General features: G+C 44.0%; 1 long non-coding RNA gene across 1 annotated transcript in view; it reads left to right on the top strand.

Moving 5' to 3' along the window:
• The first annotated feature begins 8,745 nt into the window (after positions 1-8,745).
• The window catches only part of LOC308487641, a 144,431-nt gene continuing 126,646 nt past the window's right edge, over positions 8,746-26,530 (top strand). Inside the window, exons 1-2 of the long non-coding RNA XR_013991735.1 lie at positions 8,746-9,234; positions 25,098-25,157. This is a non-coding gene — a long non-coding RNA (uncharacterized lncRNA). The remainder of the gene's footprint in view (positions 9,235-25,097; positions 25,158-26,530) is intronic.

Genomic DNA, 26,530 nt, shown 5'->3' with positions numbered 1-26,530 from the left:
CTCTAGTATTAGTGTAATAAACTACTGTATGGCTTTCTGTAGTGCACGTGGACATGCATGATAGTGAATCAAGTGTACCAAGGAAATCTTAACTTTTTTTTTAAACCTTTGTTAAATATTAAAATTTCCTCCTTTTCTCGCTTGAAGGGAACCATGGTTAGGCCCATTTTCGGTTACAGACTAAAGAGACTTGGAAAGAAACAGACCTTCTCTCCTAGTCTTCCCTTGGTCACTGACTAGCTGTCCATCGTTGGAACAAGCCTCAGGTGCTTCAACAATAAAACACATGGATCGGAATAGATGGCGCTTAAGTTCTGTTCAAGCTCAAACATTCTGTGAAGCAATTTCTATTCTTGTTCACATTTCCTAAGTCTTGAAAGGGAATTGGAGATGGATATGAGTACCTTTATATATCTTATCACTCAGTGTTCGTGAGTCGGGCGATGGTGTGAATATGTATACTTATCAAATCTCAGACACTGTAGATTTAAACACGCATATGGCACTCATATTAACTAGTACATAATACATTTCCGCATATGCCAGGATACCGAACTAACTATCCCGAACACCCGGTATGCCAGCATAGTGACTTAAGCCTAGTTTTTTAACTTAAAACATTCTTCTTTTTTTTTTTTTTCTGGAATTCCTTCTTCATTTATCCTTGAAAGATGCTCTGATTGAACCTGTAATTTGGAAAAAGGTAAAAACTGCCTTAAAAGCTTTACGCTAGAAAAATGAAAAAAAGACACCTCAAATATTTTTAACTAAAATGTATTAATATTGAAGTTGTCAATAATGGTAATTTCTGGAAGCGTTCTATTGGGATAGAAAACAAGCAGTTGTGGCTTTGAAATGACATTGTGTTTCAGGACCATATCTAATTTTTACTACTATAAATTTCATCACAGGAAGTAAGAGTTAGGAGACACTTTGTTTGCTGAAACCTGGCGATAATGCCCGGACTTGCTTAGGCCAGCAAAAGATTTGTAGGCAAATGTAAGCCAGACCCTGATTTATGACCTAGGTTGGTCTTCCTCTTTAAGGGTATTCAGATGTTACCTGGGAACCAAACCATCCACAGCTGTTCGTTTGTGTGTTCCTCGGTCCTGCTACTGGACGATTTCAGCTCAGCTGATCAGACCTGCCATCTCCCAGCCAAATCATTGAAGTGGACAAAATAAATGACTAATCGCGACACTGTCCTATGATCAGAAATGTGATACCTTGTCAATAACTTGGGTTTAGTTCATCTCATAAAAGGGAATTCCATTATTCCCCTGCCAATTTTCTAGGCTGTCCCTCTGCTTAAAATAAAGGTGGAATTACCTATTTCCTTCTCTGAGTGTCAATCCAAACTTGAAAGCACTTTTCCTTGAGTAACGGGAGTGTATGTGGACACACGTGGACTGAAACACAAAGACGCTCTCTCTATGAGAAAAGAGAACACATTCTATGTGAAGGACTTATGCTGGCAAGCCACCAAGTAACATGGATCAGGACGTGTGTACAGGCCGCCCTAAGATTGCCAGTGGCTGGCAGAAGGCCAAGGGAAAATTCCTGCCTGGAAGAGAGAATGCTTTGTGCAGACATCAAAGCGTTGCTTCTGAGAGGGGGCAATTTTTATGTTGTGTTGGCAGGGATGGCTACTCATTCAGATTGTCCAAAGGCCCACAAAAGTCTTGGCATGTTCTGAACTTGGCGGGAGCTGCTTGGGGCTGTGGCATTTATCCCCTTCCAACCCTTTACACTGACATGACGCCTCCCTGTCTCCAGTCTCAGACTGACTGCTTGGGGTGGTCACTTTCAGGCCACTGGGACAGGAGCAGGCTGCTGGGATTCTGTGTTTTGGGGGGACAGGACAACAGTCTGGAGCTGAAACACGGAGGAGACCGAGACAGAAGGCTGCCTCTAACTGAGTTCCTCAGCAGTCTGTCAAGTGGGTAAAAATGACCCACTATGGTGCAGGATGAAATTATTAGGATGTTGTTTACATTAATTTATATTTAATGTCTGTTTTGTGTCTTTTTTATGATACATAATGTATTAGAACAATTGTGCATGTACTATAAGTAAACACATACAGTTATGGGCGAATAACTGCAAACATTTTTATCAACAGGAAGTCATAGTCAAATAAGTTTGCAGACCACTGGGGTTGCTGCTCAAGTTAATGTATGCGTTTCTTGAAGAGGGTCTTTCTTTGTCTCCGGAAGCATTCCTGGATTACAGAGTCCTGTTTTTTGGCCACTTTTAATTTTTTCTATTGTTATTAATCATCTCTCTGCAAAAATACCTCTTATATCCATAGGTATTCTATCTTCTGTCACTGTTTTTCTGGGGGTTAGCTCTTCAAATATTTAATTTGTAAACATACAGAGGAAGGTGCAATTTATCCGAGGCTCTTAACCGATTTGAGTGACATGTGACACTTGGGGGAGGGAAATATTGCAAGATGCAGTATTTCCCAGGCTATTTTAAGGGGCTTTATTTTACCTCTGTGTGCTGTAAATATAAAATCAAGACTGAAATGACAATGTGTGAATTTTTATTAAGTATGTGGGTAGTCCTCGGAGTAAAAAAAAATAAACAGCATGAATAGTAAAAGACAAGGCAAAAAAGAACAAAAAACAAAAAACAGAAAAACCCAAAGCACATAAGCACAAAGCCACCAAATTCCCAGTAGTAGGTGCTATTATTAGTGGAAGTGATACTCAGAACAATAGATCTTCCATCCATTTTTGAAAACGATTCAATCAGAATGATGTTTCAGCAGAATTCGGTTTTGTGTATCTCACCGTGAGCTCCAAGCGCCTCTGGCCCTGTGTGCAGATTCTGCTCGTTTTCCCCCAGAGGCCTCTCTGAGTTACCAGTGCAGTGAGGAGAGTCTTGTGGTTGAAAAATACCCTCGTCTGTGCCTTTGTAGAAAATTGGAAAGGAATGGAAAAGAAGGTGAAAACAAAACAAGTAAAAAAGATGTCATCGTAATCGAGTGACAAGGTTATAACATCATTTTGATTTTCCCCTCAATCCTTTTCATCGAATGGCTAGTATGCTGGCCTAACCAAATACAAAAAGCCAGTCAAATTGAGATCTGTGAGGTAGGAACCATGCTATTCCGCTGGCCGGTCAACATCCACCTGTGAATGTAAGTCCAGCAGACGGACGCATTCCTCACTAGGTCACTGCCCATCCTGTGTGTATAAGCCTGTCTCCAAAGTTGGAAGTGGCACTCGCGTCCTGTGGGGAATACGCAGGTCCCTTGTTCTTCTGCTCACCGAAGCCGGAAGGAGCTAGATGGTGTAGAAGTGGGGACACTCACCACCTTTCCTCTGGCGTAGCTGCTGAGCACCAGCCTGTTGGCAGAGCTGATCCCATATGAGACACTGGAACACACCCGGGAGAGCGTCCTGACTCAACAACTTGTATGTCAGCAGTTATCTCCAACTCAACATGTCTGAAGAGGAACTTCCAGCCTTCCCACTCCTACCCCAAACCTGCCGCACCCATGACCTCCCTCGTTTCGGTTTTGACAACTCTATCCTTCCAGTGGAAGGGACCCACACCTCGCAGTTGTCCCTCGCTCCTCTATGTCTGTCACGCTTCAATCATTCATCAGGTAGCCGCGGGGACTCAACCATCAAAACACATCCAGCCTCTGGCGGCTTCTCCCTGCCCCAGTGAACCCGCCTCCCTGAGGTACCGCGATGGCCGGCTGGGAACTACCATCGCCTCCTGACAGTTCTTGGGCGGCTCCCTCTGTATCAGCACAGTCTCCACAGAGCGGTAGCAGGAATACTTTAAAAAAGAAATCAGATCGTGTCGCTCCGCTACCCCAAGTCTGCACGGGCTCCCCTTTTCCGTCGGAGCTCAAGTCCTTACCCGCAGGCCCTCTGTGATCTGCCAAACCATCGCCTTTTCCCATTTCTCTCCCTTTGCCGCTCCTGGTCCAACAACTCTCACCTCCTTGCTTTCCTGGAAAATTCAGGCGCACTTTCTCCCTCCTTAGGGACCTTCTGTAGGAACCCTCTTTCCGAAGGTATCTGTTTGGCCCACTCCTTTATCTCACCTGTTCAATAAACTCTGGTTTAGCCACCTTATTAATACCATGCCCTGCCCCCATAATCCCACCCAAACACTCCTCTGTACATCCACTCTCTCACCTGCCCCATTATTTTTCTTATGTAGGTAGAATATTTAGGTATGTACATATCTATTAATTTGTTTATTATGTGTATTGTATACTGTCTGGCTCCCCCAGCTAGAGTGGTGACAAGAACCTCACCTGCCTCTCATGATCCATTACTCGATCAATATTTTAAATGCTTCCTTCTCCGAGCACTTCATAAACACTCCACTGTGTACGTGAATCTCATCGGATGGTAAATAACACTCCATCTTCTGAAGCCAGGCAGCCAGCTGCTGAGGGGCCCCCTGGGAGTCTTAATCACGACCCCTCCCCTGAATGTCCGATAGCCTTGCTTGGTTCTGTGCTTTATAGACACAAGGACAGAGAGTATGTTTTGTCTGTTCCCTTTGTTCAAGCAGCTAGACATGAGAAAGCAGTGGCCCTGTCATCATGATGGTGGTGACATGAGCAGTGTGAAGTCTGGCACCTGAGCTCCCAAAGGGAGCTCAGGTGATGGGAGGTTGGAATGGGCAGGAGCGAATCAAAGAGAAGTGCATGTGCGTGTGTGTGTGCACACACGTGTACATAAGTGTGCCTGTGTGTGCTCGCATGTGTGTGTGCATGTGTGTGTGATATCAGGTAATGAAAACTGCATTTACAGGCTCAGCCTGTGGGGTATCACCTTTCTGTGCACGACATAGAACCAAAACACATAGAGAACTTGCCCTAACACATCATGGTGAATTTGCCAAGGTACATAGAGGTGTTTCTGCTGATAGAAGTAGTGTATAACCTTGAAAATAAAAAAGGAGAAAGTTGTGACTTGTTTACTTTAGAACGGAAGTTCTAAGAAAACAAGCCTACTCATAATAAGTGATGGCTAGAGAGCCGAGCTGGTGGCCTTTGGGCAGAAGAGAGGACACACCTGAATTTTGTGACCTCGTCTATTGGCATGACACCAGAGAAAAGTACCCTGAGGCTGGGTGCAGAGCCAGATGCTGGCAGCGCACACAGATGCCTTTTCCTCCGGTGATGCTGGGGGCATGTCCCAGGGCAGGCAGAGCTCGGCAGGGCGCTCCCTGGACACTTCCATCCCTGCCTTTACATGCCCTGAACAGAGCATGGGAACTCCAGCTGGCTGCTCTCCTGGAGCCTGGCTCCCTTGCACTCACCAGCTGTGCTGGTTTCCTGGGGTTGCCGTCACCAAGTGCCACAAACCAGGTAGCTTAAATAACAGAAACTGATGTCTCATGGTCCTGGAGTTTGCAGCCTAGAAATGGGCTGTCATTCAACCAGCCTGGCACCCTGACCTTGGACATCCAGTTTCCAAAACTGTGAGAAACAATTTTCTGCGGTTGATAAGCTACGCAGTCCATGGTATTTTGCTATAGCAGCCAGAACGCATGAAGGCGTACACTATCTTCCAACCTGAACTTCTGGTCCACTTCTAGCAAGGATGAGCAAACCTCCTCTGAAGTCATCTCAGAGGAACTCTGAGATGTTCCCATCTCATGGGAACTCTAAGCAAGGAAGGTTCACATCAGAGTAGGAACCTGGGAATGAAGGCCATCCTACAGAGAATCTCAGGGGGCAGATCTGTTTATCCATATTTGGGAGAGCCTTCTGCGAGTATGTGCAGTTTGGAAGGGACACAATCCGGGCTGAATGCAGCCCTTTTCAGAATGTCACTTTCTTCTCTGTGGCAGATGGCTGCTTTAAACCCCCAGAGAACTGGTCAGAGATCCTGACAGACAAGAGTCAGGCACGCTGGCTCTGATAATAAGCAGAGTAGGGGACTGTCTACATGGTATGATTGAGGCACATGGGCTGGAACGTCCAGACACAGGTACCTTATCCACTAACATCCCCCGTGGTTGATACGCCCTCCTTAAGGATTGCTTTGAATTGTGGACTGAAGATTCCAGCCAATATGCAAGCATACTATTTGGAAGGAGTTAATATTATAAGCCATTATGAATCATCAGTTCCTTAGAACAAATGAGTTTATTATGCTTGTTAATCAGTTAATTGTGAAAGATTGTAAGTATAATAAAAAAATAACTATGAGGGTCAATGAGGGATATTAGATATGATAGACCGTCATGCTATTTCTGTAAGAAATAGGAACAATGGCACTTATGTGTGTATTGCAGTGAGCTGGGGAGACAAGCGTCGTCATCCATTGATGTAATGGGCTTCAGCAGGAAGTTCCACGCTCCATCTTTAAAAGGGTTAGGTTTAGTATGTCAGTTGTCTGTGTCACTGTGGGCAGCATGAAGGTGACTGGACAAGCTATTTGAATGGAAAATGCCATCATAGAAGGGACTCTGGCTTCTGGCTGCTGGAGCAGTGGTTTCCTCCATCACCTAAGGGTGACAGTAGAGGATTTCGGAATGACCTTCTCTGCCGAAAAGCCTTCATTGCCTCCCCTCCACTCCCTGGATGACGCCTAAGCTCCCTGGCCTGGCACATATGACTTTCATGATGGCTGCTTATTGGCTTCTATGACCTCAGTCCTCAGCGCATGTACTTTTTGCCTCAGCAACACTCATCTGCAATCTCTCTCTATCCCTGTGCTCTTCCTGTCTTCTGCTTGTCTAACTTCAGTTCATCCTTTAAGACCAAATTTGGACCTCACTTCTTTCAGTGACGACTTTCCTGACTCTCTCAGATCCCAGGAGCCCCTTTCTCCTCCTGTAAATCCCAACGTTTATGCCTAATTATTACACATATGGCATAATGTCCATCTCACCCATTATTCTATAAGGTCTTTGTGGGAAAAGGACTATACTTTATCCATCTTTGTGCCCTAGAGCCTAGGACAGTAAATCAATGATTATAAGGATGGATGGAAAGATTGGCCTGGCTGAATTCTGAACCTTTTGGGGACTCTCACATGATCATTCATGACTTGGTTAAACAAAGACCTGGAAAGTGGGTGCAGAGTGGATGTGAAAAACTTGTATCAATATTTTGATTGTCCCTAAAATGACCAAGTTGAATCAAAGACGACTTGCTCAAAATGCGTTTTGTTAAATCATCAGGCCCAGAAATCTCCTTGTATCTGAATAGTAGCCGCCCACATATGAACCATACTTCTCAAGGCCACCTTCCCTTTTCACCCAGGTGGCTCCAAGTGACTGGTTCATGTGAATGGAATATGAGCTGCAGTGACGTGTGTTGTCCCTAGGCTGAAGAGGGTAAGAAGCGGGTTGGTATTCTCCATCCTCTGTCGTCATTGCCCACCTGCCTGTTAGAGGTCAAAGAGTCACTGGAATGTGAACTAGAGGCAAACTTTTATTGTGATAAAAGTCCCCGGTAATTTTTGGCTTGTTTGTTACAGCAACTAGTATTAGCTTAACGACCACCTCTGTGCTCAGCATGAAAAGCAAAGTGCAGGCCTGGCGTTGGCAACTGCTTCTCAGAGGAAGGAGTACCTTTTTGCTTCTCACAAAGTTACCTTCTGCAGCCACGTTGTGCAACTCAAAGATGGGCTGTTCTGCCTAATTGCACAAAGTTGCGATATAGGTTAGTGGAATAATGGAATTGACCATTATTTTTTCTCCATGAGGGAGGATGTCCAGTAAGTACAAACAAACAAAGCTCTGCCCTTTGGCTGTATCATCCCTACATGCAAGAGATTGGATAATTTGGGATGGTCCAGTGCTCAAGAAGTGAATTTTATCATTAGAGAAGTCAGTGATGTTTGCAAAACAGTTTAAAATCTTGGCTCTCGGTGTGAGAAAGGGAGGTCCCCCACTCTTGTTTAAATGCTAGCTCTCTGATAAAACACACGTGGGACGGGAAATGACTCTGGTCACAAATTGAAAGCTAAATTTTCCAGCCTGATGTAATTCTTCCAGAAAAAGTGAAATGCCATGGGGAAATAAGAAGTGGCTAGACAGAAAATTAATTAGCCTTTTGCAAACTGATTTTGCTTGCACTTTTTAAGCTAAAGGTCAACTTTAACTTGTCTTGTCCCCTCTTATCCTAAGTATGGCCTGCTGGTTAGGTGGCCAAAACAATTTTCACCTGGTCCTTCATTTAATTGTGAACCAATCTGCTCAACAGATACTTAGCAAATACTGTAACTTAGAAGAAGGATATGAAGAGAATGAGGAGGAAAGAAGAAGGCTGAGGTTCTGATTCTACTCACTCAAGGTTATCTTGAATGCTCTGTCTGAATGTGTAGGTGGGTGGGATCCTTGTTTAATTGAGCCAGAGGCTGAGCTCCCCATCACTGGAAGCATCCAAGTAGGCCAAGGTTTCCTTTATCTGAGTTCATACTACTAAGAGTCGGAAGTTAGAGAAGATGATTGGTAAGGGCTCTTCCAAACCTAAGACTGTATGACAAAATGAAATGGCCAATAAAGCACCTATTCTACCTGGAGGCCCAAACGGACAGCTGATTTTGCTGAGCTCTGGGAAGTAAACCGCAGGAAGGTAGTGGGTGCAATATGGTATGGAGAAGGAGTTCTTATTTAATATGGAATTTGCCTGCTGTAGAGGCACAAGTCGTCCTTTGATTTAAAGCAATAATTACTGCCTTGGCTTGCCACCATCGGGCTGTCAGCCTTTCAGCTCTATTGCTGCTGTGCCGTTGTCAGAATCAAATTACTGTAAAGGTCAGTGTCATGAATATGTGGTTTGAAAGGAGTGAAAATGCCAGGCAGAAAATCTGTGAGCGTTTCGGGCCTCGAGTCAAAAGCTTTGCTGTGGTTTGTTTATTTTTCTATTGTTATTATTTGCTCCAAGGTGTACAGAGAAGCCAGGTTAGAAGCCTCAAACCTCCTGTAGACACTTACACAGAACTCTAACCTCTTTGTCCTTGGGTGCAAAATAGGCCGGGACTTCCTAGCCAGATGGAAACTCCTGGGTGAGGCAATACCCTGTTTCCTTGTATCTTAGATGACAATTACCTAGGGACATTCATGAATGCTTGAGCGTGGATTCATTTACTAGTTTCAAAATTATACACGGGGAATAGTGTATGAAATAAATACCCACTGAAAAAGGGCTGGGGCTCCGGAGGAAGACTCGCAGGAGAAAGCCAGTCATCGGAGTCCTGATGCCAGCTGACTGGCTGATGCTTCATGTGACCTGAGGTCAGTCACTTCACCACTAGTTTTTTCTGTGTTTGGTAGAATGGAAATTGCTTTCTCTTTGATGTCACTTGAGAGGAAATTGTACTGTGTAATTGGTTCATAATTAACAGTCAGGATTTTTTTCATGTAATGAAACTCATTAGCTATCGGTTTGACACCAGTTCTTAATTAGAGAGTAAATTATTTCAGAATAATAGATAAGAGAGGATTTTTTTTTTCCAATTGCTAAGAACTCTGGCTTACATGTCAGGAGACCTGAATTGAGTCTCAGGAAGCTTGGTGGCTGCTGTCTTGATTCATGACCTTGGATAAGTTGTGTCTGCATAGTTGCTTGCATATATGCTTATTTTTTACCTCTCTAGGCCTCAGTTTCTTTATTTTAAAATAAGACTCTCAGATTATGTGACTTTCAAGGCCACTTTCAACTTTAAAACTCTAGGATTTCAAAGGAGACAGTGTAAATCTAGCAGCATGTCTGTAGTAGAATGTATTTGACCACAAGCTCATCACAGTGTTCAAAATTCCCACTATTTGAATTGCTTATGACCATGAATTTCAGATTGGTCCCAGTCCGCCATTTTTAAATATGTAACACCAGAGAAAAGCAACTCATAATTTTTTTGGTCATTTGTTTATCAAGCAGATTAGTTATCGATTAGCAGACTTTGGGCTCTTTAAGAATCGAGACCCAAGAACAGTCTACTAATGCAAGCATTGTACCCGAGATTTCAAGTGTTGCCTGGACAAGGAGAGCTAACGACAAATTCTCCTTGCTTCACTGTTTTGTCTAGAGTGGCCTTGGTTCTTAGCTTACTTTGGAAATGTACAAAGGCATTATTTATCCTGAAAATTATTTCTTTGGAATAGAGGAGACACCAATGAGTGTCTTCCTCTATTCCACATGAGTAAGTAACATGTTATGACAAAGAAACTTCACTAATTCGTAATTATTACTGTGGGTAAGAATCACTAATACTGTTACTAGTACTATGTAGTAATAAAGCAGAAAAGCAGGGAACAAAGTCCTGAAAAGTTACTGTAAAGGGACGAAGGGTGGAGAAGTCCATCTCCTCACCTTCAGATGCATTTGTTAAAATATTGGACTCGTTCCCAGAGGTTCTGCGTTAGTCTACCCATTTCTCCAGATCTATACGAAACACCATTTCCCACCGAGGTCTGCTCTCTCTTCTGCATTCAGTTAAACAGGTGGAGGGCAGACTCCAGTCAGGCGTGTGCTTGATGCTCTAAAAGTTGCACACACCCTGATCGCTTCATTTTCTGAAACCTCCACAGCATTTTGTTTATACCAACACTTAGCATTTTGTTTATACTGAAGGCACACATGGGGTTCAAGCTCCATTAGGGAACACCTGTTTGCTTCCTTTATTGTAAGTCTGACACCACCCCTTGGACGTAAGAGGTACTCAGTAAACATTTAGAGAATGAAAGAGGCAGTAATTACTCCCAGTTGTAAACCATTTATCAAGGAGAAGAAATACTATCATCTCTAAAAATATAATGTAATTGAATGAGAAAACACAATTTGATCTCTCCAAATTCAGTGATGAAAAACCTTTGGGGATAATGTTTTGTGCGTGTGTTTTTATTATTATTAATGCAAGTAAATACTTATATCTCTTTAAACATATACTTAGGTTAATTCAGGCAAAATTGCCATTGGGGCTTGCAAACTAATCCTCTAGCATTAGCCACAACCCTGTGCTGTGAATCAAATGTTCTCAAGACAGCTGAGGATCAGAGGGACACCAAAAAACAACCTTGTAAATTCTCAGCCTTGTCTCTGTACTCTATAAATAACTCTCCCAAGTAAAATAAAATCTCTGCAAAGTTTAGGGATTACCTAAACTGACTTTCTGTGTGCAGAACTGGGGAACTGAGAGATTTGAGATTGGTTCCACCGGGTGGGAGTGTCCCTTAGCTATGACACATGAGTGAGCCCGGATTAGGACTTGGAATGTTCCACGGGGGGCAGGTTCCCGTCCATTGTACCTGACAATGTACATCCATTGTACACTGACGATGCCTAACAGAGAAATGGGATCTGAGGAGCGTGCGTGGGAGAGGCAGGGCAGCCAAGATATAAACAAATAGCTCAGTGTCAACTCTTTGAAAGCGTTTACCTAAGGAAAGCGTCTCACGCTACTTGCAAGCTAACGTTCGCCTGCCACATTTTATGGATACAAGAGTACCGACATTTTCCTACACTGGTGTCACCTGTAGGAATGGAGATTTCGGGTACCAGGTGACAGTTACGCATGCACTGGGCTGCACTACAGAAGGGAAGCCTTCAGCCTAGGGAACCCAAGTCTTTTGTAACGTGCAGAAAGCTTTCCTGGTCTCTGCTCCAGAGGGCAACACTCTGTCTGTCTCCCAGGGTGTTTACTATAAAATGGACTGGAAAAGATAGTCTGCACATGCAGAAATGAGAGATTCATGGGAAAATGTCTCCCAACATGTGGATCTTATATTTTAGTGACAAAGACAAATACGTGGATGGATGGATGGATGGATGGATGGATGGATGGATGGATGGATGGATGGAACGAATTAGGTAGCAGTTGGTAATGTGGAAGAAAAAATCAGAGCATGGCCCTGAAGACTGATAAGGAAGGCTATTTTCAGCAGCTCTGTTAGGGAAGGCTTTTAGGAGAAGGTCACATTTGAGCAGAGACCTGAAAAAATTGAAGGAGAGGGCCATGACAACGTCCGCCCCAAGAGCATTCCAGGATAAAGAACAACCGGTATTAAAGCCAAGTGCAGCAGGAGGACGCTTGGTGTACTTGAGAAAGACCAGGAAACCCAGTGCAGGGTCAGCAAAAGGGTGAGTGATGGGAGACGAGGTGGAGAGTGAGGCAGCACTCATGTTGTGCCCTAATATACCAGCGATGGATTTTCTTTAGATGTTAAGTTTGACAGGCTGCCATTTGGCAAATGAATAAATGAGTAAATGAAAGAATGAACAATTGCCCCCTCATTTCCCTGAATGGAATGGCAATAAAAAGGCTATAGCATGGCGAGTGGTTGAGAAACCATCATCCTAAACCATGGCCAGTCCTGGAGGGATCAGAGCCTCAAGAAGAAAGACAAAGAGTGGCAGCAGCAAAGATAAGAGACAGTAGACCAAACCCTGGGGGTCCAAAGAGGGAAGGCATGGGTGGACAGCTGGCCCACAATCTTGAACTGGGTTTACGGGTCTTTGCAGTGGGGTGCCGTGTCCCCCAAGTAAGGCACACAAACAAACACAGGGAAGTCACTACTTCCCATTCTCTCTCCAATCACAATTCCCCCAGTTCCAGCTCTGCCCCTCCCTGTCTCTCCGCCGGGTTCCATCCATACATTTTCTCCTCTCATCTTCTTTTATTTCATTTCCTTGGCACACGTCTTGTCTCCGTCTCTCCTTTGTGCAATTCCCTTCTCTTCTCTTACTTCTGCCCCATCTTCCGCCCATGAAAGCCTCTCTGTCTCCTTACATTTGGGGCTCCCCTGATTCTGGAAGCCCCACGGTGGGTGCATCTCCCACCAGTCAGACGTGAGAAGGGCAAAGAGCCCTCCTTCCCCCAGCTGTGCAGGTGGGTAAAATGCCCTTCCTGTCTCAGGCTGGGGCCACAACCTGCTGCCTCCTTGGGACCGTGGTAGAAGGGAAACAGCATCTCCAGTGCAGTGGCAATGGGCAGTGGTGAAAAAGACCCTTTGTCCCCGGTCGCCATGGAAGAGCCATGCCAGTGTTCACACACAGTGCATGGCACCTGATAAGTGCTTTGCAAATGTTTGTGAAATTCGGGAATATACTCTTATAATTATCAGAGTTATCTTGGGGTATGAGGCATAGATTTTTCATCTCAGTTAGGCAGCATCTCAAAGCCAGTTTTTGTTTTATGGGCTCAAGGAGAAAAGTTGTGTTTTGTGTTTTTTTTACAGGCAGTGATTGCCAGGGAAGCATAGAAACTAGTTTCTGTGTTTTTACCACCAAACCACAGAATTTGTGATGGACAAGATATAAACAGCATAACCTCAGATGACATTTCTAGACAAAAACAGCAGAGGGAGATCCAAAGGGAAATCCAAAGCAAGGGGCAGGTCGGTTTACCTCTCCAGAAGTTGGCAGCAGCAAATTCTCCTTTCCCTGTGACTTCTATTTAAGTTTAAACGCATGTTCCCATGTGACCCACTGGTGGCATCGTCTGCTCTTTGCCCACCACTGGGACTGGCCAATTGCAGTCAGAGTATTCCTTCATTCCTTAAATACTTCTGGGGGGCCTTCCAGGTGCAGAGGACAGAGCTGGGTGTTGGCACCCAGACCTGCTGCTCACCTGCGGGGAGCCAGCGTCTAATGGAGAGACAGCTGTGCACAGACTGGCACAGTCCAGGGGTGCAGGCTTGTGATAGGCACCCTCGTGGGGTGCAGGTATGACCCAGAGAAAGGGGGTCAGTTGTCCATGAAGGTGGGGGGTAGGCTTGGAAGGGAGTCAGGAAGGGCTTCCTGTAACATGTGACCCTGCATGTAGAATGGAGGACATGTGCAAAGACAGAGACAAGCGAGGCTTAGCTTAACTTTGTCCGGAAGTATCAGGCAGTTCAGTTGGGGTGGTGGTGGGGTATGGGGGTTGGGCAGATGGGCCCAGCAAGAGATGACAAGGCTGTAGAATACTCAACCACTTCTGCAAGTACCCATAGAGGAATCATGCCACCTGTTGTTCCGGAAGCCTTACCAAGCACATTCCCAGTCTTAGTCACAGTGAACTTCGGAAGAACAGGTCAGCATCTCTGTTGGAGCAATGCACGCGTACATGTGTGTTCATGTGTGACTGTGTACATGTGTGAACACATGTGCACACAAGCCTGCCCACAGCTCCACCCCACGCAAACATTGTAAGAAGTCAGTAGATAGTTTTTATTGCTTCTGAAAAATAAATGGATTCCAACAGAAGGATTTTACGTTTTTAAAGTTTGCTAGGGTTTTTTCATTATAAAAGTGACCATATTTTTTTAAATAGAAAGTTAAAAGCAGAACAGAGAGAAATAAACACATCTCCCGGGTAGTGACTCTTTTGATTATGTCCTTCCAGCCTTTTTTCCTATGCACGCGTTTTATTTGTTTATTTGTGAACGTAAGTGTAAGTCTGAATGACTAGAATGCACAGAAGGAAATGGGTTCACGGGATTCACTGCAGATCATCATAAGGGTCCTTCCGCACTTTCACTATTTTCTGTTTTGGGTCAGGACCGTGCTAAATGCTGCAGTGGAGCGTTAAACACACAGGTGCCTCCCACGCAGGTCACCATGGAAACGTGACAACCTGGAAATCAAAGGGGTGTCATGGGGACAGGCAAAGACGGACCAGACTTGCGGCCCTCTTAGCAAACACTCCACTCTCCCCTTCATCGTCATCGAGTCACCAAGCACCATCATTGGAAGGGCCTTTGAGCTCTTGTCCAAATAATAGTGCCTGTGGGGTGAAACAAACAGGACCTGCACATATGAAGGGTTGGCTTCTTGGCCTGCAGTTTTGGGGCCCTCACTGACTTCTGGAAGCTCCTCTGGCAGGCACTGCTCCCCGCTGCTCCCTGACCTTGCCATCGTGGCAGCCCCAAGAACAGAAAACCGGAGGTGGCCCTGCCAAAGCCCTCAACCCCTGCAGGCTTCTTCCTTCCTGACACAGGGCTGACAAGACACCGTCCAGGGGGAGGAAGCCCCTCTGGGCTGAACACCCTGTGTCGTCCTTGTCTTAGAAAAACAGAGTCCTCACTCGTCCTTCCCCATCACAACGGCCAGTCACCCCGCAGGGAAAACAAACAAGGAAGCGGCTGCTGTGGGGAGATCCAGCACTGCCATGTATTTGCAGAGAGGTGCTTTCTCATCCCCCACTGCCAACCAACCGCGAAGAATAGTTCCTCCCTCAGCCAACACATCTCAAATTGCACCATTAGAAAAGCCATCGCTTTGGGTTAAGGAGCTGTAATTTCTGGAACTCCTGTGCTAAAAGAGACTAACACTAGCTACCTTAAATCACCTCACGCCATTATTAGTTACGGATCGTTGCATGTTAATGCACACGCGATTGCACTGCAACCTGGTAAATATGAGTATGAGACACTGGCCGGTCAGGGTTAAGTTCGGGGGTACTTCTGTCCAGGCCAGGCGGCTGGGTGTCTGTTACCACAGTGGGGCCTCGGAGAAGGCACACACAGCAAGAGGATGAGGGAAGCCTGAATGGATTGTGGGAAAAGATTACAAAAGGGTACTTAACGTACTTTCCTGGTTTGTGCCATGCACACCTTGAGAAGTCAAGGTTATTCTCACAGTAAGAGGTAATCTGATGAACTTCAGAATCCATTCAGGCAATCACATTTCTCCATCCACTGTACTAAATGTGTCTGAAGCTAGGAAATTAACTCTGGTTAAACATTACAGAACACATTCCTGCTTTGAATGGGCAAACCATAAACTGTACAGCAGAGTATGGGCTAAAGAACCTCGGTCTCGGAGCCACAAAATATGAGTTGGAGTCACTGTCAGTGGTTTGACCTTGAGTAAGCACTGTTTCTCTGGTTTTTAATACCATTCGAAATTGTGCTTTGTTGTAATCGCCTATACAGAATATTCTCTAGCTCCCGTTTCTACCACGCCCAGAACAAAATTAGTTCCCTCTTTCTTCTGTGGTCTTCCTGTACTTTGCACAGATTTGTGTCGTGGAGATGGAGCTACATGTTATTTTTTATTTCCCTCACAAAACTGGATTTCCACACGACTCATGGCTTTGATTCCCCATGGCCTGCCCAGTATCTGGCTCACAGCCTGGCTCATCTAGCCTGGCTGAACCATAAAACAGAGGCCGCAATAAACATTTCCCAAGGGCTGCTAGGAGACTGAAAGGCGACAGTCGTCAATCAGTGTTTCATAAACTGTACGGCTCTGTGTGGTTCTAAGGTGTGGCCATTATTTGCGTAGCAATATTATAGCTCGGGCTAGGCCATTTCATGAAACTCACAGAATCAAAGGAAAGGCAAGAAGAAGCCGCCCAGAGTGATTAACTTGGGGTGAGCCTGACTGGAAGGCAGTGGGAAAGGTGGAGTGGAGGGGAAGGCAGGACATGCCTATTGCAGGTCCCTTTTCAGTATTAAAAATATGGGTGATTTTTATATTGATATGCCTTCGTGTTTTTTCGATCTAGAAAAACAAGTGCACATAATACCTGTCAGCTCCTTGGGTGTTTCCCCCGGGGCCCATGGACATAGGTCCAGTACTCCCTGAAACCAAAGCTTGGAGTACTGTTTATTCCATTATTATAGATGAACAAGAGAAAACTTTGCTTCCTGTCATATTGCACTTCAAGCTTTCTGAGATGTCATTGACTACTGACTGTATTCTCACACCAATCCCGATGTTATTAATTACCATTAACTATCGCAAATGAATAAAGGGACCAAAACAAGAGATTTAATAAATTGCCCAAGATTTGAAATGCAGTGGATAAGTCAAGACTAGAACTCCAGACACCCGACTGGAGCCCTTTGCAGAGGGTGAAATCCATGGAATGGCCCCAAAGACAGTTTTCTGTGCCTTCCGTCCTTGGCAGAAACCTGGGCTTCCAGAGAAGCTATTACCTACGGACAGATGGCTGCTGATAGTTTATTTACTGCCACTCATTGTACCAATCCCTGATTTCCAGTGCCTGGCTGAGAAGACCCCGAATTTGGAATCAGACAGCCCACTGGCTTGAACCTGGGCCCTGCCACCAACTGAGCTGTGTGACTTTGAGGATAGTCACTTAACCTTTCTGAAAGTCAGTATCCTCACCCAGGGGGAAGGACGCCACACCTCCTCCCCAGGAATCCTGTGATAATGGAAGTGAACTTGCTTTGTCAACGGCAAGACACTTGGTAAACTCTGAGTATGTGACTTGCTCACACGCTTCTGAAGGCTACTTGGCAGAGGCACATATTCCCACGGCTCCAAGAAGACAATAAAATCTAAGAGGATAAAGGATAAAATCCCTCTCAGGAGGAGGAAAGAAATGCTCCCACTCTGGCCACCCCAGTGTGCAGTAATTGGGTCCCCGAGCTCTCTAATACCTGGTCACTTTCCCCTCCTGGGACAGTGATATCTTCCTCTCTGCATGTCACCCTGGCTGTGACAGTCATTCCATCTGTGCAGCTATCAGAGCAAAGACATTTCACTCACTGGGTCCTTTGCCTGAAGCATCACAATAGGGATCAAATGTGTTATAAATGCCTCTGTCCTCAGCCACTGAGAGAACCATAAAAATTTTCTGTGTGTTGACTGAAAGTGTGGAGTAGCTGAACGTGAACTTATGCTAGACGTCAGATGGAGCCTCACAATGCCTCTACTGACCCATGCCACAATTTCACTATATATCTGTGTGTAAAAGAATGGGGACAGGTGATAATGGGGTGGGTGTCGGGAATCTGACGAAAGCATCTATCACCGAAATGACAGACAGCATAGGGTGATCAAACTATGCCCAGGTCTGTGTTTTTTCAATTGTATTTTCCAATGTAAGTATAGTTGGCGTACAGTGTTATATTCGTTTTAAGTGTGCAATGTAGTGATTCAAAACATGTACATATCTTACGATATGATCCTTACACTAAGTCTAGGACCCATCTGTCACCATGTACAGTTATTGCAATATTATTGACTATATTCCCCTTCACCTTTTCCACCCTTCCCCCTAACCTCTCCCCTCTGGCAACCAGCAGTTTGTTCTCTGATTCTGTGAGTCTGGTTTTGTTTTGTTTTATTTGCTCATTTGTTTTGTTGTCTTAGATTCCACATATAAATGAGATCACACAGTATTTGTCTTTCTTTGTCCGACTTATTTAACTTAGCATAATACCCTCCAGGTCCATTCATGTTGTCACAAATGGCAAGATTTCGTTTGTTTTTATGGTCGAGTAATATTCCATTGCATATATATGGACCATATCTTCTTTATCCATCCGTCTATTGATGGACATGTAGGCTGCTTCCATATCTTGGCTCCTGTGACTAATGCTGCAGGGGTACATATAGGTACATATAGGGAACATAGGGGTACATATAGCTTTATGAATTAGTGTTTTCATTTCCTTCAGTTAAATACCGAGAAGTGGAATTGATGGGTTGTATGATAGTTCTATTTTTAGATTTTTGAGGAATCTCCATACTGTTTTACATAGTAGCTGCACCGTTTTGCATTCCCACCAACAGTGTAGCAGGGTTCCCTTTTCTCCACAGCCTCGCCAACACTTGACTTTTTTGGTAATAGCCATTCTGACAGGTGTGAGGTGGTATCTTGTTGTGGTTTTGATTTGCATTTCCCTGATCATTAGTGACGTTGAGCATCTTTTCATATGTCTGTTGGCCATCTGGATGTTTTCTTGGGAGAAATGTCTATTCAGATCCTCTGCCCATATTTTGATTGGATTTTTTATTTATTTATATTTTTGTTATTAGTGAGTTATATGGGTTCCTCAGATATTTTAGATATTAACTGCTTATCAGATGTGTCATTGGTGAATATCTTCTCCCAAAATAGGTCGTCTTTTTGGTTTGTTGATTTCCTTCACTGCAAAGAAGGTTTTTAATTTGATGTAGTCCCATTTGCTTATATTTGCTTTTGTTTCCCTTGCTCGAGGAGACATATCCAAAAAGACATTACTAAGGTGGATGTCAAAGAGTTTACTACCTATGTTTTCTTCTAGGAGGTTTATAGTTTCAGGTCTTACATTTAAATCTTTAACCTATTTTGAGTTCATTCTTGTACAGGGTGTGAGAGTGGTCCATTTTCATTCTTTCCCCCTGCCTGATAAGTTTCTAAAGCTAACGGATATGTCCCTTACACATGTAAATGTCCTTTACAAAGGGTAACTTCTACTTGGGTTTCAGAGCTTCTCCCACGTCTTCTGTTTCTTACAATGAACCAGCCTAAAATAATCCTCATGCCAGAGAGACATGTTTGGTTCCCTTGCATACTCTGTTCCCCCTCAGTGCCCTGTACAGCGTCTTTCTAGCCTGTACTTCGGCAGTTGTAACACAGCGGTAAGCCTTTGTGTAATGCATTGTGCTGCAACTTTCTGACGGCTAGGGTGTCACTGGGTGGATGCCATAGGAATGTTTCAGATCCGTTATAATCTTAGCGGGCAGCCATTGAACACGTGGTTCGTCGCTGACTGAAATATCCTGATGTGGACCATGACTGTATTTTGAGGATATTGTTCCATCTTACTCTGGCTTCTATCGTTGCTGAAGTCGATGGGGAGTCATCAGTTTTCCGTGTGGGAACTTCCATCTTTCCTCTCTGGTGCCTTAGAACATTTATTTTTCCTTGTTTTGTTATTCTGCACATTTACTCTGAAATTCATCCTCCTTGGGAGTGTTTATGCAATTCTAATATGAGGACTCATATCTTTCTTCAGTTCAGAAAAATTCCAAGCCAGTGTCTTTTTTAATATTGTCTCATCTCCATTTCTTCCTAACGGACATATATTAAGTCTTCTCATACTAACACCTACATCGTTTAATCCGTTAATAGTATACCTTATCTCTACCACTCTTTCCTGCATTCAGAGGGTTTATTCAGACTTGTCTTCCTTTAGTTAAATCTGTCTTCAGCTACGCCTACTTTACTGTTTCACCCATATTTTGAGATTTTAATGACTAGAGTTCTAAATTCTAGAAATTCTGTTTTCTGCTTTCTTTTTTCTTAGGCTCTTTTCTTTTTGTCGTCTGATGTTTATCCCTTTTTAATGTTCTAAAATGAACATGTTAAATACATTTATTTTCTCATTCTCTTTGTCCCAGGTGATGGTTTTGCTGTTGATGTTCTTGTTAAATCTTTCTCAGGATCTGCTTGTGTCAGTGGTAGTTTTATTCCTAAATTCCTCTACCCTGGAGGTGGTTTTCGGTGGGGGTTCTGTTGTGGAAGTGTACCTACAAAGCACTTTCCTGTTCGTCTCTGCCAGAGCCCCAGAGCTGGACCGGTTTTGTGCTAATTTCTAAACCTGGGGTTCCTGTACCACGCAGATGGGGTACATGTATAATCCATGCCTTATATAATGTTAAGGTTCTGGATTCTTATGGTGGACACTTTTTCCATACAGGGCCCCAAATGAGCAGCTAGGTCCTTGTCAGTTCCTCACGTTAGTATGTGTAGTTTTTCTAATCAATCCCGTTTCTATGGACAATATTTGCTTTCAAAAATCTGAGCTAAAAATAGGAGACTGCTACAGCGGCTCATCCCCAGTGGCTTCTGATCTCATAGCCTATCCTCTCTGAGCATGAAAACCCAACACCCATCTCCGAAAACTTCTGTCTAGGACCGGTTGTCCCAACAGTCACGATGGCTTCAGGCTGTCACTTCTCTTGCCTTTGAAGTTCTCTTTATTTCTACTACCTGCGGATTTCTCCTTCTTTGGAGCTTAGCAATACATCTAACCTTTGTTGGCATATTTCATGCAAATTTCCTACCTTTGGAGAATGAAGAGGATCCCTCAATTGCATTTCCATTGTCTTCACACTGGAGCTTGGGCAAAACTTTGCCTGGTGTATTTGCCTGTACGTTTTGATGGCTAAGGTCCTCAAATTGATGGTTTAGCCTGAGTTTCCAGGGCGAACGTCCCACTGGCCCAGCGCTTGTTTCCAGTCCCTATTGCAAGTGGGTTTGATATCTTAAAACCTTTTTCCCTTAACATTATGAGATATCTCAAAGTTTCTGGATTTTTGTATTGAAAGATGATCAGTTTTTATGACAGAAAGACCATTGGTAATTATGGCATCAATGCCCCCTATTCATTGGATAACCTTGAAAACTGCCGGTAGGTCCTCTGTGCTTGTTTCCTCATATGGTAAATAAGGGTAAAAAGATCTACTTTGCAGAGTTGCTGTGAAATGGATATATTTACTGTATAGGGAGTTGTTCTACTTGATTCAGATTGAGTACTATTTATTGAGCATATACTTTGAGAAGACATTACATTTATGATGCTATTTACAGTTCAGATATGTATTGATTTTAAGCCACTGGACTAGGGCTATCAGATTTAGCAAATAAAAATACAGCACACTAAATTAAATTTAAATTAAATTTGAATTTCAGGTAAGCAATGAATAATTTTTTTAGTAGAAGTATGGCCTACGCAATATTTGGCACATCCTGAAAAACCCATTTGTTGTTTATCTGAAATTCAAATTTAGTTGAGCATCTTGTATTTTACCTGGAAACTGTACCTTGAAGCCACTTCTTCTAATCTGAAAAATAACAGTCATTTATGAAAGATTTCCCTCAAATGTGTTGCAGTTTTGCTGGTGTCCCATTTTAAAACAGAAAGTTAAGCTTAGCTGTATTTTCATGCAGAATCCCTGTTCAAGGGGAAAGGGATTCTTTTTTTTTTAATCAAAGGGATCATTCCTACCATTGAATCCAGATGTTATTTTAGCTTGATCTGTCCTTCCTTTGTGTTGAATCATTTATGTTTGAGGTGACATCAGTAGGGTACAGGATTTTCACCCCATAAGTCAGCTGATTTTGTAATAAAAGAAAGGTGACTGGGCCCTCAGCACATAGTAACTTTGGAAGTTAGTATTCACTACGTCTTGTATTTTCTGGCTGCTCCACGGCCTCTGGTGGTTATAGGCTTTAAGTCACAGCTATGCTACTCACTCGCTGGAGAGCCCTAGAAAAAGAATTTTCTCTCCCAAGGGTCTGTTTCCCATCAGAACATCTATGGGTAACGTCACCACCCCCTACAGGGACTGCTGTGCTGTGAAGGATGGCAGCACTGTACATACAATAGATGATTCTCTAGGATCACACAAGGCAAAACTGGGACATGTGCCACTAAAAGAGGTGAAGTGAATGTGTGCCCCTTGAAGGACCCTGAAGTGGTTCTTCTTGGGTCTGGAAGTGGGGCTACTTCGTCAGGCTATTCATTGAGGTGTCTACCCACCAGATGCCCCTCTTCGTATACCCATCCCAAGTCTTCTCCCCTAAGGGAAACACTTCATTTCCTCCTCCTCTTGTGCCTGCACCCTGTCAGTCACTGGGAACTGCCACTTCCTTTAAGCCCAAGACCACAGGGCTGCTGTCGTGTTCATGAAAATGAGGAAACTACGCGTTGCCCTATAGATTTTTCCATTTCTAGCGTCACCCAGATCCCTGCAGAGTTGTTATCCATTACCAGAAACAAATTAAATTTCCAGAAAGTTGAGAGTGAAATGAGAAAAAACCATTTACTACTTGCTTTTCTTCCTTCTATTTTCTTATTCTCAGTAGCTAGAGAATATCAATACTGAACTTAACCATAAAATTGAATACAGCACAGGTGAGAAACCATGGACCCCAGAGAAAAGCAACAGAGCTGAATAAAAGGGGAAAAGAAAGAAGGAAAGAAAATGTTTCTCTATGAAACTCCCTATTTTAGGGACTGGAATGGATTTGCATAGAACTACCTTGCTTTCTGTAGCAGACTTCTCCTTGAAAGTTGTGAATAATGAAAATGCTTAGAAAACTGATTTGCATCTCACTAAACGCTGCTAAAATCAAAGCACCACGCGTGGGCTCTTCATATCTCTCTTCATGTGCAGTGGATCTTGACCATGGTATTTACAGTGGATCTCGACAAAGCCAAGATCCCTTTCATAGTGCGTCTACACATCATTTCCACCTTCCAACCTCCCAACATTTTCCACCTTCCTAGGCAGTTGTGCAAAGTGGGAAAAGGTGACCAGGAACAGATGACTTAGCCGTCCTGTGTCCCCACGTCCCCTGTGTGTGGGAGAATCATAGTACTTACCTATAGGTGAGCTTCTTCTGTGACATGCGCCCATGGCATGCCACAGTTCCTCTTCTGTTACACCCATTGCTCTTGTAATGAGCAGATTGGTACCCACATTCCCTATGAGCCCCACACTCCTTGAGGGAAGGGACTGTGTTGGTATCTGTCTTTTCCATCGCTGTATTCCTCATACCTAGCACAATGCCTGACATATTACTCTGACACAATGTACTCTGAGGATGATTGTCTAGCCCGGGGATGACAAATACAGTTGATTCTCATGATTCCCCACAGCTGTGTTCTAGAAAGCCTCCACAAACAGTGAACCATTGTTCCTAGGGGAAGTACAGGGTTAGGTTCCTGTAAGCCTCTGGTCACAACATTTTTGCCAACTGGTCAATGCATAGCCTTATTTTATATGTGTTTCTGTTTAAAGGCGTCTTATTTAATATGTATCGTCGCTCCATTGACGTTGAACTCATGACCACGAGCACCTAACTCATGTCTATATGAACTTATCCAGCACATAGATGTCCTCTGAAAGGCATGCCTCCGTCTTCTTATGCTCAGGGACATTCCATAGTACTTCCTCACTATGTAAAGGGGACATTTTAAGTAGTGAAATCACACACACACAGCACAGAAATGCAAAACACGTGGCACTAAATAGACTGCAAAAAGGGCACATTTACAGTCTGATAGCTGAAATAAGGTGTGTTGCCTTATTTCACCTTAGCTGGCAATGCGTGTGTCGGATGACTCACATTTTCTCCTGTTCTGAATATGTTCATGAATGAGTGTGCAAAAGCACCATGAGCCTGGGTTTCGGGTTACACATACATTTTAACAAATAAGTGAACTTGAAAATATAGAATTTATCAACAGAGAGAGTGACTGTACTTGGCAAATTGCCAGGATCGTGCCTTGTCGTCATGCTCCGTGTGCCCGGGGCAGACTTTGTTAAATGAGCAGAACATTTGATCACTCATTAATTCCCTCCTTCCTGCCGGGTGATACACTGTGGGGTGGTGCTTTAGCACACAGGCATTGAAGTCGGCCTGCCTGCTCTGCCCTTTACAACTTTGGACCATTTATTTGATTTCTCCGAGCCTGTTTTCTTAACCGAACGATTGGTGGCTTAATAAAACCGACCTAAAAGAGTTGCTGTGAAGACTAATTAAGAAACTCTTAGAGGATTGAATGTATAGCATGGTGACTATAGTTGATAACTCTGTGTGGTATACTTGAAATTTGCCAAGAGAGTGGATCTTAAATGTTTATATGTAAATATGTGAGGTGATGGATATGTTAAATCACTCAATGGGGGAATCCTTGAGCAGCGTATATGTGTATCAAATCATTACATCGTACTCTTTACATCTCTTATAACTTCATATGTCAGTTATAACTCAGTAAAGCTGGAAAAAAATAAACTAATGAAATAATGAAGAAAGGGAAACAGCATAGTGAATGCTCGACAAATATGGTTTCGAACTTGAAAGGGCATTTCTGGGCTACTGTGCTGCTCTAAGCTCTTACCAAGCTTTTAAGGCCACGCCCCAAAGTCTCATAGGATTTATATTCTTTGTGGTTCTCTTTCCCTTTAAATTTTGTGTTCCTCTGGGGCTGGAAACACAGATAAGAGGTGTTTTTTTTTTCAAGATTTCCTTATCTCTGCCTTTGCCCAGAATTAAAATTTTCCAGTTCCCATTGCCTGCCCCTAACAGAAGGTGCTGGAGTTGCATTTTCGCCTCCTCTGCCTATACCCATCTGAGTTGGGGCTAGAAGCACAAATTTCAGGACTAAAACCACATAGCAGAGTCCTCCTTCAGGACAGAGCAAACCAGAATGGTCTAGCATGGCCTGCCCTGGCCGGTCCTTGTCTTTGGTGGCAGGGCGAGGACAGGAAAGCTGGGCCTGGGGCTAAGGAGATGGAAGGCATGGTGTAACCAAGGATCACAGCAGCATAGGACTCTGATTCTTGAAGACTCTGGGGATGTACTCTGGCTTAGTTCCTCAGTATGCTGGAGGGATCATGTCTCAGGCCCTGTCTTTGTTTTAACCAGGTTTCCTTGGCTGAGTTCTACCGAGACGCCTACTTGGAATGAAATGGGCCACAGCTGCAGGTAGGACGAGTTTTTTGCCTCATAATATTTTACAAGATAAAGAAGCACAAAATCAGACGACAAATCATAGACACCAAGAAGGGGAAGGAAAATCAATAGGAGGGAAAGTTGTTTTTACTGAGCTCGCCCTGTACTAAGAGAGGATATGGCAGAAGGAATTCCTTCTGGACACCTGGGGTCTGCTTGGAAGCCTTGGATCATGCTTCCATTGGCCTTTTCATAAAGCGGTTATGTAATACATTTTGAATTAGAACTACCTTTCCAGGTTCGGTGAAAAGTGATTACGAAAATTAAGCTCTTTGCTACTGCACCACGTGACAATGTGGAACTTGACCACTTTGAGTCTGGGTTTTCCTATCTGTAAAATTCGGCAAAGACTAGAGGATCTCGTAGACTGTGTTGGCTCTAGTGGTTCACAAACAGGTCCGTGACCCTGTGGCTTTTCGAGTGTCAGAAACTCAAGATTAGTCAGGCTGGCTGCTGGCAGCCTGTCCTTGGAGACCACGTCTGTGATGGCTCAGACCTGTCTTCCTCTTGCCATTCATAACACCCAAGCCCAGTTCATGCCCCAATCTTTCCCTCTCTCCAGGTCCAGTCCACTCTTCCACTATTGCCCCTAAACACAGCTCTGAGCATATCACTCCCTTGATGGAAAACCTTCAGCGACTCCCTGCTGTCTATGGGATAAACTCCAAACCATCCAGCCTGCCCTTCCACAGGCTGGCCTCTAACTCTGTAATTCCATCTCCTCCACCCATCTTGTAAATTTGTCTAAGATTCCTCCATGTTTCTCAAATAATGGCCTCCACCCTGCTACTTTGGGCCTCAGTTCAAATTTTGGCTTCTGCATAAAGTGTTTCCTCCTCTGCTGATCTCATCTGTCACTCAGATGTCCATTTTCCTCAGAGTCCACTCTTCTCATATCTACAGAGAAGGCAGTAATTCTTCTCTCCCCCATGAAGGAGATCTGTGACCACATTTTAGCACTCGCCGCAGAGTTGTATCGAAGTTATTTGCACGTGCTGTTCATTTCGATCAGCTTCTGAAATCCCGACGTCAGAAAGCCCTGCATCCCAGGTAGCTCCAGCGCTGAGCTTTACACACTGATGGTCAGTCATGGTTTTTAAAGGTGAAGTCCATTGATTTTCTCTTAGTCACTCCAGTGTTAAAAGTAGGCAATGTAAATACAGCAGGGACCCCCCCCAAATGTATGACCGTCAGCTATCCAGCCAGCTTAGCTCCTCTCAACAGACTGTAGGGTGCCAAGGATGCCAGGAAGCCTGGGTCCCTGACTCTGCCCCACCTCTGCCCGGAGATTGCCACTCTCAGGGGAAACTAAGCTTGCCCTTTGTAAAGCACAAAATCGGAGAGTG

The sequence above is a fragment of the Rhinolophus hipposideros genome, assembly GCF_964194185.1.
Source record: "Rhinolophus hipposideros genome assembly, chromosome: 19".
In the NCBI taxonomy this organism is placed as follows: Eukaryota; Metazoa; Chordata; class Mammalia; order Chiroptera; family Rhinolophidae; genus Rhinolophus; species Rhinolophus hipposideros.
This window is presented reverse-complemented; position numbering and strand designations above follow the sequence as displayed.